The sequence below is a fragment of the Malus sylvestris genome, chromosome 17 (assembly GCF_916048215.2).
Source record: "Malus sylvestris chromosome 17, drMalSylv7.2, whole genome shotgun sequence".
In the NCBI taxonomy this organism is placed as follows: domain Eukaryota; kingdom Viridiplantae; phylum Streptophyta; class Magnoliopsida; order Rosales; family Rosaceae; genus Malus; species Malus sylvestris.
In genome coordinates, this window is record NC_062276.1 from 1,400,085 (window position 1) to 1,415,443 (window position 15,359).

A 15,359-nucleotide genomic window follows, 5' to 3' on the forward strand; every position below is an offset into this window, starting at 1 on the left:
ATCATTTGGGATAACATAAGTTTTCAATTTGGAACACATATAGGAAAACTCAATGTCTTCAAACCGATAACTTAAGGAAATCCCACAATTTTTTTTAAAAATTTTAATACACATAGATTTGCATGGACGTTTAAAAATGTCAATTAAATTCCCAGTTGATTATACATGAATTTGTACGAATTTGAAAAATATCTTTTCAAATCTAAATGACTAATTTTGGCACCTATAGTTTCGAAACTGCTAAATGGAACTCAAGAGTCACTAAAACATCCATAGAAGGGTATTAAACAATAGTCAATCTGTATACATATATTTTTAATTTTTTCCTTCAAACTTGTAATCAAATATCTCAAAAGCAAGAATCATATCGATTAGGAGGACTAGTTGTTACAATTCCCTTTCTTTATTTCTCCTATTTTTTTAGTTCTCCAATTAATTTATTGTTCCGTATGTGTCAAGTAAACATGCCCCAACTGGAATAAGCTGAATCAATCTTGGAACAATAACAAGAAATTATCTACTGTACAAATTCAACCAGAAATGTACACAAGGAGGAGATCACATGCTGGATGATGAGATCACGTGATGAAATAAAAACATAAAAAGGGAAATGCATCATCATCATCACCATCGTCATCAGTCTTCATCCTCCTCGCCGTCTCCGGGCAACCCCACGTCATCTCCGATATCTTCAAGCAGCTTGTCGACGTCCTCTCCTAACTCCAACAACCTTGCACTTAGTTTTTCCACCTTGCTCTGTTCTTGTCCGAGGCACACGAGCAGATCATTCAGTTCTGCCTCGCTCTCCTTCTGAGCTTCTTCCCTTGCCTCGGCTCTAATTGCATCCACATCGGGAATGGACGAAGACCCTCCTCCACCATTCTTAGCTCTGACCTCCTTCTCTAGATGGAAATTCGCCTGCTCAAGACTGTTGTAAGCATCGGATAAGCTCTTTAGATCAGATTCCATCTTTCCGGCTAAGTTTTTATACATGGATGCCTCGGACTCGAGCTTGGCTTTCTCTGCCTTAAGCAACTCCAACCGTTTAGATGCTTCTTGAAAATCTCGTTTAAGCGTCTCTACCTGAACTCTATCTGAGCCTGCACCCTGCTCAGACCTGGAACTTCCCCCACCAATCGTTGCCACATCCTCAGCCAAACTTGCATTGCGGCCGAGGAGGTCCTAAAAGAAAAGAACATCAAACAAAACATATTTCAATAATATAATCAAATGCATACTGCAGCAACAATTTGTTTGCGGGTGAATGAAACAAAGAAAATATAAAAACCAATTGTTCTACATTAAAATTTTAGACCTGTATCTCCGAGCATTGCTTATCCACAAATGCTTTCAGCCGCTTTATATACTCTCCATCACTTTCCCCACTTTTCTGTTCCAGTTCTGCTGGCACCACTGCCACCTTGCTCTTCGGTTGACTGTACACCTCAACGATTTTTTCTCTGATGTTCGCCTCCAAACTCTTAACTAGGTTTAGAAATGGAGCATCAAAGATTGAGGAGAGAACCGGATGATCCTCAGTTTTCTGATCAGAGAGATCACTCTCATCAACATCTACCATACTAGCAGAAGCAGATCTGGTTAATTCTTTGCGAGGGCTGAGCCGATTTTGAAGAGGTGAAAAGGAAGCTTTTCTGCATCTCATCGAACTTCAGAAAATATGACGTGAGCCCAACCTTCTGGCTTATGGAATCAACTATAGTAAAGGCGTCCTCACTTTCAACTGAATTGTTGTAGATCACACACTCTCCCAGAAGAACAGCTGCCAACCCCTTTATGTACACTGTAGCAGTTGAATTGGAGACCAACTCAAGCAGATAAGTGATGTGGGGACGTGAATCTAGGAAGCAATTCACAGCGCTAGGGCAATCAGCCAGCCAAGTGACCAGCAACTTCAAGATAACTGGTTGAACATATGAGTTTCTGCTTGACTTTCCATCTTTATTTTGCATGGCAGAGGTAACAGCTAAGTATTTTACCACACGGTGCATTAGAGGCTCTGGTGCACCTAGAGATGAAGTAGGTGCCTCAAGTTCAATACGCAACACCTGCAAGTTTTTTAGACAAATAGAAGATATTAAGACCAATCACCTTTCAACACAAAAAGATTAGGTGAATCAGATATTAGATTAAGAATATAACTGCATTACCCTTTCCTTGCACTGGAGATTGTCCTTCATTACATGAGAAAGAACACTAGCAGCTCTGCAGCATGTCTGCACCTCAATATATTAGGTAACAGAACGAGATATTTTAGTCTTTCAAAAACTCAAATGCTACTGAACTGTTACATTACCTCAAGATCACCATCTTTCTGACTGAAGTTAAGACCTTGTAATAGCATGCTGCAAAAGAATCAAAATCTTACAATATCACTTAATGTGAGTCGCTTTTGCAACCTTGAGAAATGAATAAAACAAAAAAGATGATCAAGCTTTCGTTGATGCAACAAAGTTTTGATAATTCAACCTGAATAAATAACAAAAAGAGAATTTAGAAGCATGCAGTGAAACTGCACATACTATAAACAAACCTTCCAAAAGACATGTTCACATCCTCCTCAACGGGTGCATGAATCATGGAATGCGGTTGTGGAATCAATGTTGATGCTAACATAGTTTGGCCATCGACATTATTCTGATTTAAATGAGATGAAGAAATTTACAACAAAAGATTAGAAGTGAAAACTACACAATCAAGAAGATGTAATTTGCATTTCTTGCATGCTGGATGATATAAGAAGCATATACACAATGTCAACCTCACAAAATCTCTTAAAAACATAATCTGCTGCAACAAATTCTTCCATACTGGATGTCCGCAATATGATTCGAAGAATTGAGTTCAAAGCAGGTTCCTGTGGCCCCTCTCCAAGAAATTTGCTTGCAAGCGCATCAAGATTCTTAGGATGTCCAGCAATCAGATTACCAATGCATTGCAGCGCCTGACAAAGTGAATAAACTTAGCACCTGACAAAGGGAATAAACTTAATAATTCCAAATGGACTCAATGACTACAAGGCATTGAACGCACTATATAAACTTCGTAAGTCAAATAAACCAAATGTGTCTTACTTTATAAATCAGTATTCATTTTCTCACATAGTATGTGACATAAGTTTCAGGGAAAATGGCCCAGAGTTCATGTAATTAGTCAAAAGTTATCTAAGGATAAGCTCGAATATATAATTATATAAAGGTAAAGAACTCTTTATGTCCTGCAGACGTTGATTGGTCATATACAATATAGTAATATACTATCGGACAGTGTTTGGTATGTGTCTGTTAGTGAGAAGAAAGTGAAGAAATATCTTACTGAACAACGGACAGCAACAGGAGCCCACTGGCTTTCCACACCCAGCATTAGAAGATGGTCCAAGACTTTTTTCTACACCCAGGAAATAAAAGATTAGAAACATCAGATATCACCAAATTTATATTCTAGTGAGACGGTACTATAAAAGTTGAAAATACCTGAACGAGGGTGGTTCTATTTGTTAGCTTATTTGCATCTTTTCCAGGATCAGCCTCCGACCCTCCCATTATTAGCAAATTAAGAGTTTCCAATGCACTGAGTAGATTAATTGTCTACTGGCATGGCATTTATTTTGAAGTCAACAACAAATGACCAGTAAGGTTTGTGCCATAACAAATATAAGTAAACAGTACAAAATTATGAATTTCGAGTATCTAACCTTTTGTTGAGTGAAACTGTAAGTACTCCCTCGTAGCTTCAAAATTGACATTAAGGGATCAAATCCCATTGTCTCCCTCAGTAGTATCTATACAACAAGCCTTTCAATTAGAAGAAAGAAGAAACAAAATATATAAATGACAACATTTACAAGAATAAAAGCTACAAATAAAACAAAACCTGATTAGATGCAGTGTTCCGAATAAGATTGTTCAACAATTCAATACAATCCTGCAGAAGTGTATTACATTAGAAAAAATTTCAAAAGCAATTGATTTCTCAAATGCTTTTAGTGGTATTAGAAATTGATTTACAAAATAAAGGCATTTTATCTTCCAACACAAAGTATGCCAAATAGCAATCTCCCCCCTTAATCAAGGCAGTGGAACATGACCAAAATTAAGTGTTTTTACAACTTTTGTGTAAGAAACAAATGTTTGCATACTTTAAAGTGAAATAATGGTAAAACTTTCGATTCCTATAATCGTTGGTGCATATATTGGTATAATTATAAAGCTGAAATTTACCTATGAGAAAAAGGCTTTTAGATTATGTTATTTTCAGAAAATTGATCCATACAATGATGCCTGACAGGTGGTTTACCAGCAATGAAGCTTAACCAAGATGTATAAACTATCAATTATCAACAGAGTTATAACAAAGAATCACCTGCACAACAACACCACCATCTGAACCACCTTCCTCTTTGATGATGCTGAAAATCTTTTCAAAAGCACCTTCAAAGACCACAATTTTTTGAATTTCCTGAAATCATAAGAATCTACAAGTTAATACAAAAGTCAAAACACACTTTCAGCTGTGATGGTTTAGTGATTGATAGCTTTTATGTTTAAGCGTTATGTTGGACTTTTGGAGTGGTAAACTTGTCACTGGTTTGTAATTTAGTAGTTTACAGCATCAAAAGTTTCAGTATTTTTTCTCAAAAAGTAAAAATACACCTTTCATGACAGGTTCGCCAAATAATTAAATAAAGAGGTAAGACAAAGGATGGAAAACCTCACCTCAGCTTCGCGAGTCAAGTAAGTAAGAAGTAATAAGGCCTCATTTCGTATAACCTAGAGGGAAGATACCATAGTTTCGTAAGACTGACCAGCGAGACAATAGAGTTAAATGCGAAAATGATAAAACATTATTCAACAAATTGTACCTCACGATCCATAAGCATATCCATTAAACGAGTTATACCACGAGGTATGGTCAGAATGGCTTCCTGTAACCTGAAGAAAGAACTCAGAAGAAATTCTTTCTAAAATAATCCAAAAGTTTTAGACAAAAGAGAAAGAAAAAATAGCTCAAAACTAATACCTATTTCGAGAATTTGTGAGAAGAGCTGTCAAGAGTTGAAGAGTGTAATATCGTACATAGAAATCCTCCTCTGACTGCAAAAACAACAAAAGTTTAAAATATATATATATGTTGTGAAACTATATGCATGAACCACTAAAAATATTGCATAAATCAAGCAGCTTAAAATAAAATTAACATCAGTATTTTCTAAATATTACTAAAAAAACTCTCACCAACAAACTTAGAAGAAGCGAAATGCTGTCTGCTTCCCTGGAAAGCAAATCAGTATTCATTATAGCTGGTTGAATCTCATTCTTTGGGCCTTTTGCATGGTCAATAGGAGTCAAGGCACTAACAAGAGTTTCTAGGGCACCTCGGACCTGCATTTGTGGAATAAATAAGCAAGTCTTTATCCATGAATATGAATTGAGATAAAGCATCACATTTGATGTACGATTCACAAAAATACTGGTACAGGGGAAACCAAAGAATGCCAAAGAAAGCACTGAAAGCGAAATATCTATATCGGAAACAACAAAGCTCACATCCTAAGTTAACAAATTTCTAGTGGCACCAAAACAGTTTCGATAATCATCATAACCGACTTTCCATCATGATAAGTTGATAACTCATAAACAAAACAATGAGATCATAGGAAAAGGAAAAAGAACAAGAAATCATAGCAACCATTTCAACATCATCCCGTTCTTCCTTTAATATGCCCATGATAACAGGAAATCCTGCAGAAGAAAAGAACAAAAAAAATATCACATATGACAAGCATAAAACCAGAAAACAAAAACCAAAGTTGCAAACAAGAGGGAAGCAATCACCCACCCATTGCTCCAAATGCTAGTTGGGCAGCAGAGCTTTCTGCCACAACAGACTGAAGCTCGATCATAGCGGTCCTCCTGTCCTCTGCCAGTTTACCATTGCTTATACAGTCGAGCAAACGTTCGACATAGCTATATATATCGAAAACAATGGCAGAGTAGATTGGTCACATACGAAACAATCATAAGCATAAATTGAAAGTGGGAAACAGGGAATTTGCAATGGGCAACAATGGGCGATGGAATATGACGAATGTAGAAGAAAAAAAGTACCTATCTTCATTCGAAGAACCCGATTTCTCGTTGCCGAAAACAAGCCCCACAACTCCCTGCACGAGGAGCCATCACATACCAATTGAGTTCAAAGAGCGAGAGAGAGAGAGAGAGAGAGAGAGAGGTGAAGTGACCTTGTAACCAGAGACCAAATCCATTTTTCTCTGATTTCCCCGGTCGCAATTCGACTCGAGAAATCCTGAAGCCAAACACCCAAACAAAATTCAGTCAAATTTCACCCGAAATTTCAATTGGAAAAGCCCTAAATTGGAAGCAAAAAAGATTGAAACTTGCCTGCTCGAGAAAGCGGGAAGATGATCGATGAAGCTGTCGAATCAGAGATGGAGTACTCAATCGATCAAATCTCAGAGACCTTCGACTTCGACAGCGATCGATTTTATTTATTTTTTATTTATAAAATCCCGATCACAACTCGCAGCACACAGCTTTGCTAACACTCCTCTCCTCTCTTCCTCTCAAACGAAACATTAACTAAAAAATATCATATTTTCACATCAAAAAATGAATAGCAGTATTATTTGTTTTACCATTTATTTTATTATTACCGTTTATACTTAAAATTTTCAAATTTTTTTCATTAATTTCCTTTCAATCGAAGAAGACGAATTAATTACAGGTGGCAATATATGTTTATAGGAAGGGTTTCGGGTCTTCTGGTTGTTAGGCCTTCAAGCCCCCGTACCTAGTTGTATGGTTTGGAAGGTGAATATTTGGATATATAAAAAATTAAGCCCATGAAGAAAAATAGTTAGCCCAGCCCAATACTGGGTTTGGGCTTGTACAATGCTTCACTCTCAAGGCAGAAGATTTTAGTGGTGGGTTTTGCCAAGTGAAATTTTAATTTCAAGGTTTGCATGTCGGACCACGTTGTTTGAGGGAGATTGCATCAACCCCCCCCCCCCAGCCTGAGCCCCAGCCTGAGCCCCCAATCGAGCTTGAGGAATGTTGCTCATACTTAAAGATTGATAGTGAATTTCGAAAGAATTTCCATCGATTATAGCCTTCACAAAAGAAAATATTTTCATTGTAGCCCAATCGAGCTTGAGGGATGTTGCTCGTACTTAAAGATTGATAGTGAGCTTCGAAAGAATTTTCATCGATTATAGCCTTCACAAAAGAAAATATTTTCATATCACAATGTGCAGTGGGGCCCCCAATTGAGCTTGAGGGATGTTTCTCATACTTAAAGATTGATAGTGAACTTTGAAAGAATTTCCATCAATTATAGCCTTCACAAAAGAAAATATTTTCATTGTGGCCCAATCAAGCTTGAGGGATGTTGCTCATACTTAAAGATTGATAGTGAACTTCGAAAGAATTTCCATCGATTATAGCCTTCACAAAAGAAAATATTTTCATATCACAATGTGCAGTATTTTTTTATATCTATCTATCTCCTCATATGATTGCTTACACCAATTCATCTTCTTTTTTTCCTCAATCTATCTCCTCACAATGTAATTCGAAAATTGGATAGAGAAGCTTCTCTCCTTCACCAATTCATCTTTTTTTTTTTCCTCAATCTAGACACTTCTAACGTAATAACAAGTTCGGCCGAGCCTTGTAGTGAACTTATAACTAAGTAGGATATTAAAGCAATTAGTTGTAGGATGATTTAAGTCAAAAAAAGTGAAAGATTCATTATCACTCATAAAGAGGTCACATAAGCACGCCTCGAGCTCTCTAGTCAATGGAGCATATACCCACCTCTAATTAGTATGTAGCAAACCAGAATTCTTGTCTCAGGTTAAACCAAAAAAAAAAAAACTAATAACATGTTTGATACCTTTATGTTTAAGTTATTATTTAATTAGGTAGAGCTTTTAATGTTATGAATTTACGCTAAAAAGGCAATAAAAGTCAAAAGTTTAGGACATGAATCCCCGCGCCATGGACGATGTGCTCTACGCATATGTTCTGTTGCTGCATGCAATTTGCTTAATTGTCAACAATTAACAAATGCAATTACCAGTTAATTAATTTGTTTAAAATTAAAGAGATTTGGAAAAACTGTAAAAGTTGGAGGTGGATCCAAACAAGCCCTTCCAATATGGCAGGTAATGAAAGGTTATATCCTAGTGAAAGATCTAAATTTGAAAGTCTTTGGGTGGGATGCCTAAAACTCTGATGAAGCCTTTTTGGATATGTGGGTTTGTGAAATTTCCACTTGGCATTCACACCCCAAAAGTAGTAAGAATTTCATCAACATTTCAAAAGCAAAGCCTAACATTGCTATGAGTGGGTAGTCGAAATTAGGTCAGGCATACGAATCGTGTTTGTCGTGTTTATCACATATATATCGTAATGGGTCGTGTCGAGTTAAATTTGTTATCTTAACAAATTTTTAATTGGTAACTCGTTAACGACTTGACTTACTGACGAGTCGTGTCGAGTTAATAGGTCATGCAGGAAATTATTTTGTCTAATGTCTACATTTGGCAAAGATATCGTATCGGGTGACCTGATAACAATCCGACTCATTAACGAGTTCTTAACGTGTGACATGATAACGACCCAACTCATTATTAGGTTTACCCCAATACCTGTTATTTTAGTTTTGTTTATTGTCAAGCCAATGGATATTGCAAGAAATTGTCAATGTTAGATCCCACATCGCCCAGGCTTTATGCCTTATATATACATACCCACCTCCAATTAGCACGAGGCTTTTTGAGAGCTCACTGGCTTCGGGTTTCATCGGAACTTCGAAGTTAAGCGAGTTCGTCCAAGAGCAATCCTAGGATGGGTGACCCACTAGGAAGTTCTTATCTGAGTTCCTAGAAACAAAACCGTGAGGGCGTGGTCGGGGCCAAAGCATATAATATCGTGCTACGGCGGAGTCGAGCCTAGGATGTGGTGGAACCTGGATTCGAGTGTGACAGTCAAGACTCAGTATACTTTTTAGGTTGTAAGTATAAATATTTCCGAGTCAATCAAATTTAGAATAATGTTACAGTTAGTCGTACATACATACTTATGTTAAATTTGAGTGTTGATGTACCACTATCCTCGTTTTCACAAGAATCTGTTGCGGTTAAGATCAGTTTGCACGTCAGCGTCTAAAGTTAGCCTTGAACGAGGTTTAAGTTAAAGACTCGAACAATGTACCCTTTAAACTTCTACTTTTAGAATAAAAAACTGCAAAGTTATCTATTAGAATTTAGAAACATAGTTTTTTCCATAACAAAGGTTGTATCGTGCAAAGTAAGCATAAAAGTGGGTATAATCAAAAGTGTAAAGAAGGAATCGAGATCCTCTCTAGATTTCTGTATAAAAAACTGAAGAATTTAGAGACTTGAACGGTTGAAGAGAGAGAGAAAGATTCGAACATTTAATTTGAATAAGGTGGACCAGTAAAATAAACTAATAAACGCTTCAAGATTGAAATTAGTGATCCGAGTCTCTCAGTCATCGAATCTCAATTTGCCAAAAAGTGTATTTACTTAACTTTTTATTGAAGGACGAGTAAAGTTTAGAACATCCACTTGTTCAAATAGTGGTAAACAAGTTAATTACCATTTGAGGATGCAATTTTCCAAATCACGCAGAATTTTACCAATAAGGGAAGTAAGCTAAATAGTATTTATCTATTTAATTAATAGTTAAAAGCATCTCTATCATCAAAAGATCTAACAGGTCCCGTTTGCCATCTAACAGAGAATATGCTCAGGAATTTGGCTTGGAAAAGGCAACAAATTTCGATATTTCCAGATATTTGTGTAGAACTTTCTACGAAGCTGCGTACTATAAACCCCAGAGTCACAATCCCAGTCCCACTCAAATGCGCTGTCAATTCCATCGATACCAAATTGAATCCGCTATGGACTTTAGTACAATGAGCAAAATATCTCATTTAAACTTCATGATTACAATTATGGACAATCGTTTAAATAAATAAATTGTTATAGGTATAATCATTTACTCTGTAAAAATTTAAATAAGTGGTTATTGGTATTAACTGTGGTTATAAACGGGTAATCTTTTACCCATTTATTTTATATATATGTAAAATTAACACAAACCATGTTCTGTATCGGACAAAACTTAAATCAATGTTATTGACTATAATGCATGGTTTATATAACTAATTATAATATAATGTAGCTCATTATATATATTATGTTAATACTTTACATTATGGGTTAAATAACCTAAGAATATTGTCTTCTAAACAGTTTTTGTAACCCAATAATATTTAGCAAATATTATATTACCTTCATTGGTAACATTTAAAAATATTGTCCGTAAATTATTATTTCAATTATTGGAATGATATAAGAACTTAAAAAATTAAAATACGAAAATGATGATCTATGTACCTATAACTGTGTTTAATTGTAAAAAAAAATGACATTTTTTTTTAATTTTCAAGTTGTTAAAAAACATGTAAACAAGTGAAAAAGGGATCTTGGTAAAAAAAAAAAGATAAACGGGTTAAAAAGGATAAATGGGTAAACGAGTATTAAACGGTTACAATTAAATGGGTATGGTTAACCGTTTATAAACGGTTATGGGTATGGGTATGGGTATAACCGTTTAGTCAATTACTCAACGGGTAAACAGTTATGCAGGTATGAGCATAAACGGTTATTGGTAAATAACCGCGGTTACCCGCCCATCATAACCGTTGTCCATCCCTAGACTTTAGTGTTCAGAGCATAAGAATCAAGACATGTGGGTCATTGATTAGTGTGTAAAAGAAATTAGAGTTGTTAGTTTGTGTGTGGTAGACCAACAAAATGAGTTAATAGAGACCATTAGATTTATTTGCGCGGCCCAGATATGTTGATCTCTAGAATCCGGACACTAAAGTCCAGAGCATATCCAATTCCCACTAAGACACATGTTTCTATTTGCTCATGTAATTTCCCCTTCTTATTTTTTTCCTTTTTTTGCCCTAAAATATATATTAACCCAAATGCCAAATTTAATGTTATTAAGGACTCGTTTGGAACTTTATTTATAATTGTTGAAAGCCTTTTTCATGAAAATATTTTTAAAATCAATTTTCAGTAAAAATGCAAATGAATTTTGAGAAAGCACTTTAAGTGTTTTTGGAACCCATAAACATTTTTTCTAAAAATACTTTCAATTATTTTAAAAACACTTCCAAACGAGTTCTAAATTGATAGATACATTTTTGCCATAAAAAAAAAACAATAAAGTTGATTTCTCCTTTCATCGATTGTTCACGTCTATTATTTGCAACTTAATATGCTAATTTGTATTTGTTTATTTTTTTGGACTGGTATTAATTCAATGTTATTTACGAATGAGATATAAAAGAATAAATTGTCACACACATGGGCAAGAGACAATTATTTAGTTAAAATCTGAAACATGTTAAAATTATCATTTTACTACCACACTAGAAACCCTTGTAAATGTAGTTGTCTCCGATTAGTTCAATACGATAGATTATCATTGCGAGTTGTGGCTAATTCGCTGTAGTGGCATAATTATATTGTAAGTGTACATAACTCTAACGCAAGTACAGTGCTTTAACGAACTGATTTACAACTGCACAAAAATCTCTTCTCTTAACATATACAATCCACCTCATCATCACTTTCTTTGAAGAGTCAATAGATTCGCATGACGTAAGCATGAAATATTTGTGTACCATTGAAAACTACAACTTTAGAATATCTACCTTGATTTAACTTGTTAAATTAGCAAATGTACGTGTTATTACTTATCAAAAATACTTAACAAGTAAAGGAACACTACTTGGCTGCTGCAAATTTAGCATTATCTCCTACTTCTACCCAATCACAAACGGACAAGTATCCAAATAATTAAAATCGTAAACCCAAATTAGACATGTGTCAATCTGAAATGAGAAAAAGCATGAGTTGCTGCTGAATTTGCAGCAACCAAGTGTTCAAGGTAAAGCGTGGGTTCGTATTCTCAATCACCCAATCAAGCCAATGCACACATAACACAATATTAAAAATAAAATAAAAAACTGACCAACTGTTTTCATTTTTTTGTTCTATTGGAAACGTGACGTTATTATTCCACTTAAATTATATAATATGTTTTAAAAGTGTGACATATCAATCATATCGTCAATCTTTTACAATAGAATACGTAACTTGTGTTTCGCTATCAAATAAAATTTCTTTGATTGTGAACTTATGGCAATATATAAACAAAAAGCCAAGGAGGAGTGGGATTCCCATCGCATTTGAACTTAGCTATCAAAAATATTGGTCCAAAACTTCACAAATTTGTGTGTACCAAAGTGGTAGAAAATGAAGAGATGTTTTAGTATGTTTAGAACATGAGGTAATACATCATATGCCATTAAACAATTGGAGAGAATTGGAGAAAAAAATTCCTTCACTTTTATACTGACATACAATGTGTTGCCTCGTGTTTTGAGCACACTAACAATTATCTCCAGAAAATGCCTATTTACAAAACTTACAATACGTAGTGACATAGCATATTTACGTGAAGAAAATGATGAGAATATTTCCATAGTTCTACGATCCTCGTAACATACATGAATCCCCACGAAGCTTTTCTTTTGTTAATTTCATTTTCATTTTCAATGGTGAGCATGTAGTTATCTTCATTCGTCATCACAAATTATGGATGGTTCAAGTTTAAATTAATATCTATCATTGAATTTTAAAGTAGAATGGACGAAGATTCATTATCTATAATGATTAATAAATCGACGTATTTTTTAGTTGATTCTTAGTTATTATTGTGTTTGACAATTATCTACGAGCGAATATATTTATTCCTACGAATTTTTAAATTTTTAAGGAATGCAACTCATTCGTCGACTCTGTACGATATTAATATTACTATTAAGCATAAATTTTATTACAAGTCATCGATGTATTTCTGGATTTAAAAAGATCATTTCGTATAAATCACATACCTAGTGATTTCGGAAAATATAAAACAATGATTTTCCTTTACTAGAAAAAAATATTATGAATAAAAAGGTATTTTGGCTTTTCGAATTTTAGTTTTTGGGTTTAAAAAGTTTATTTTTTTATTTTTGAGGAAAAAAAAAGGAAATAGAAAGGACAAATTAACGGACGTATTGACTGAAGTCCAAATGGCTTGCGGGCTAACACCGCCGAAAAAACCACGTACGATGATAAGACAACATCAAATCACCATTCTACCCTCCCCTCCGCGTGGAAACCCATAAAAACCACCAACCAGCAACAGCGATTGAAGTCACTAAGACGTCGAGGCCAAATTTGGAAATACGTCGTGTTAACATTAACAAAACGATGGCTCCTTGTAATATTTTCCGCAATCATCCGCCGTTCAATAACAAAGGATAATATTATGGAGCATACCTTTAACAAGATAAACGCTAAGGGGATTCTCGTAAAAATGATTTTTTTTATAGATTATTTGTTATTTTACAGTTTAATATTAATTTTTAAATAATTACAACAGTTGACTTTTAAGACGTAAATATAGTCATATTGGTTAAAGTGAATGTATTTTCTCATATACCCGAGTTTGAATTACTCTTCGTAATTTAAAATAGATAATTTTTTTTATTAAAAATAAACAAAATAGATTAAATTTATAAGTGTGATTTTCTTTTTGCATTCAAGTTTAATGGCTGGTTTGGAAGTACTTTTAAGTAAGTGAAAGCGCTTTTGATGAAATTAATCTTGGGTTCTAAAAGCACCAGATATGCATGAAGTACTTAAAGTGTTTTTTCGAGAATTCACTTGAATTTTTACTAAAAATTAATTTTAAAATTAATTTTACCAAAACATTTTCAATCATTTCATAAACTTTTCTAAATGCAATCTAAATCTATGATGCATAGCCATTACCTAAGTTATCTCATTCAAAAGACCGCGGGATATCCAATTCCCACCAAGACACATGTTTCTATTTGCTCATGTAATTTCCCCTTCTTAATTTTTTTCCTCTTTTTTGCCCTAAAATATAAATAGGAACCCAAATGCCAAATTCAATGTTACCAAAGACTCGTTTGGAACTTTATTTAAAATCGTTGAAAGCCCCTTTTATGAAAATATTTTTTAAATCATTATTCAGTAAAAATGCAAATAAATTTTAATAAAACACTTTAAGTGCTTTCGAAACTCATAAACATTTTCCCTAAAAGTACTTTCAATCATTTTAAAAGCACTTCCAAATAAGTTCTAAGTTGATGGATACATTTTTGCCATAAACAAAAAACTATAAAGTTGATTTCTCCTTTCATCGATCGTTCACGTCTATTATTTGCAACTTAATATGCTAATTTGTATTTGTTTATTTTTTTGGACAACGTGGTATTAATTCGATGTTATTTACGAAGGAGATATAAAAGAATAAATTGTCGCACGCGTGAGCTTGTGGCAAGAGACTATTATTTAGTTAAAACTTGAAACATGTTAAAATTTTCATTTTACTACCCACACTAGAAACCCTTGTGTAAATGTAGTTGTCTCTGGTTAGTTCAATATGACAGATTATCATTGCAAGTTGTGGCTAATTCGCTGTAGTGGCATAATTATATTGCAAGTGTACATAACTCTAACGCATGTTACGATAATGCTATTTATTTATTAAATTAGATTTTGATTAACCCTCTACCATTACGTGATTACGATCTCAATAAATTTCAATTTAAAATGTAAAATTGGCAAGTACACTGCTTTAACGAACTAACCTAATTTACAACTGCACAAAAATCTCTTAACATATACAATCCACCTCATCGTCACTTTCAAGAGTCAATAGATTCGCACGATGTAAGCATGAAATATTTGTGTACCACTGAAAACTACAACTTTAGAATATCTACCTTGATTTAACTTGTTAAATTCGCAAATGTAAGTGTTATTACTTAAAAAATACTTAACAAGTAAAGGAACACTACTTGGCTACTACAAATTTAGCATCATCTCCAACTTCTACCCAATCACAAATAGACATGTGTCCAAATAATTAAAATTGTAAACACAAATTAGACATGCGTCCATCTGTAATAAGTAAAAGCAGGAGTTGCTGCTGAATTTGCAGCGCCAAGTTGTGTTCAAAGTAAAGCATGGATTCGTATTCTACGTCACCCAATCAAGCCAACGCACACATAACACAATATTAAAAATAAAATAAAAAACTGACCAACTATTTTCATTTTTTTTGTTCTACTCGTATTGGAAATGTGACGTTATTATTTCACTTAAATTATATAATATGTTTTAAAAGTGT

General features: G+C 34.2%; 1 pseudogene; it reads right to left on the reverse strand.

The window, feature by feature from the left end:
• Positions 1–384: 384 nt before the first annotated feature.
• On the reverse strand, positions 385–6,614 carry LOC126611324 (golgin candidate 6-like; annotated as a pseudogene).
• Positions 6,615–15,359: the final 8,745 nt, after the last annotated feature.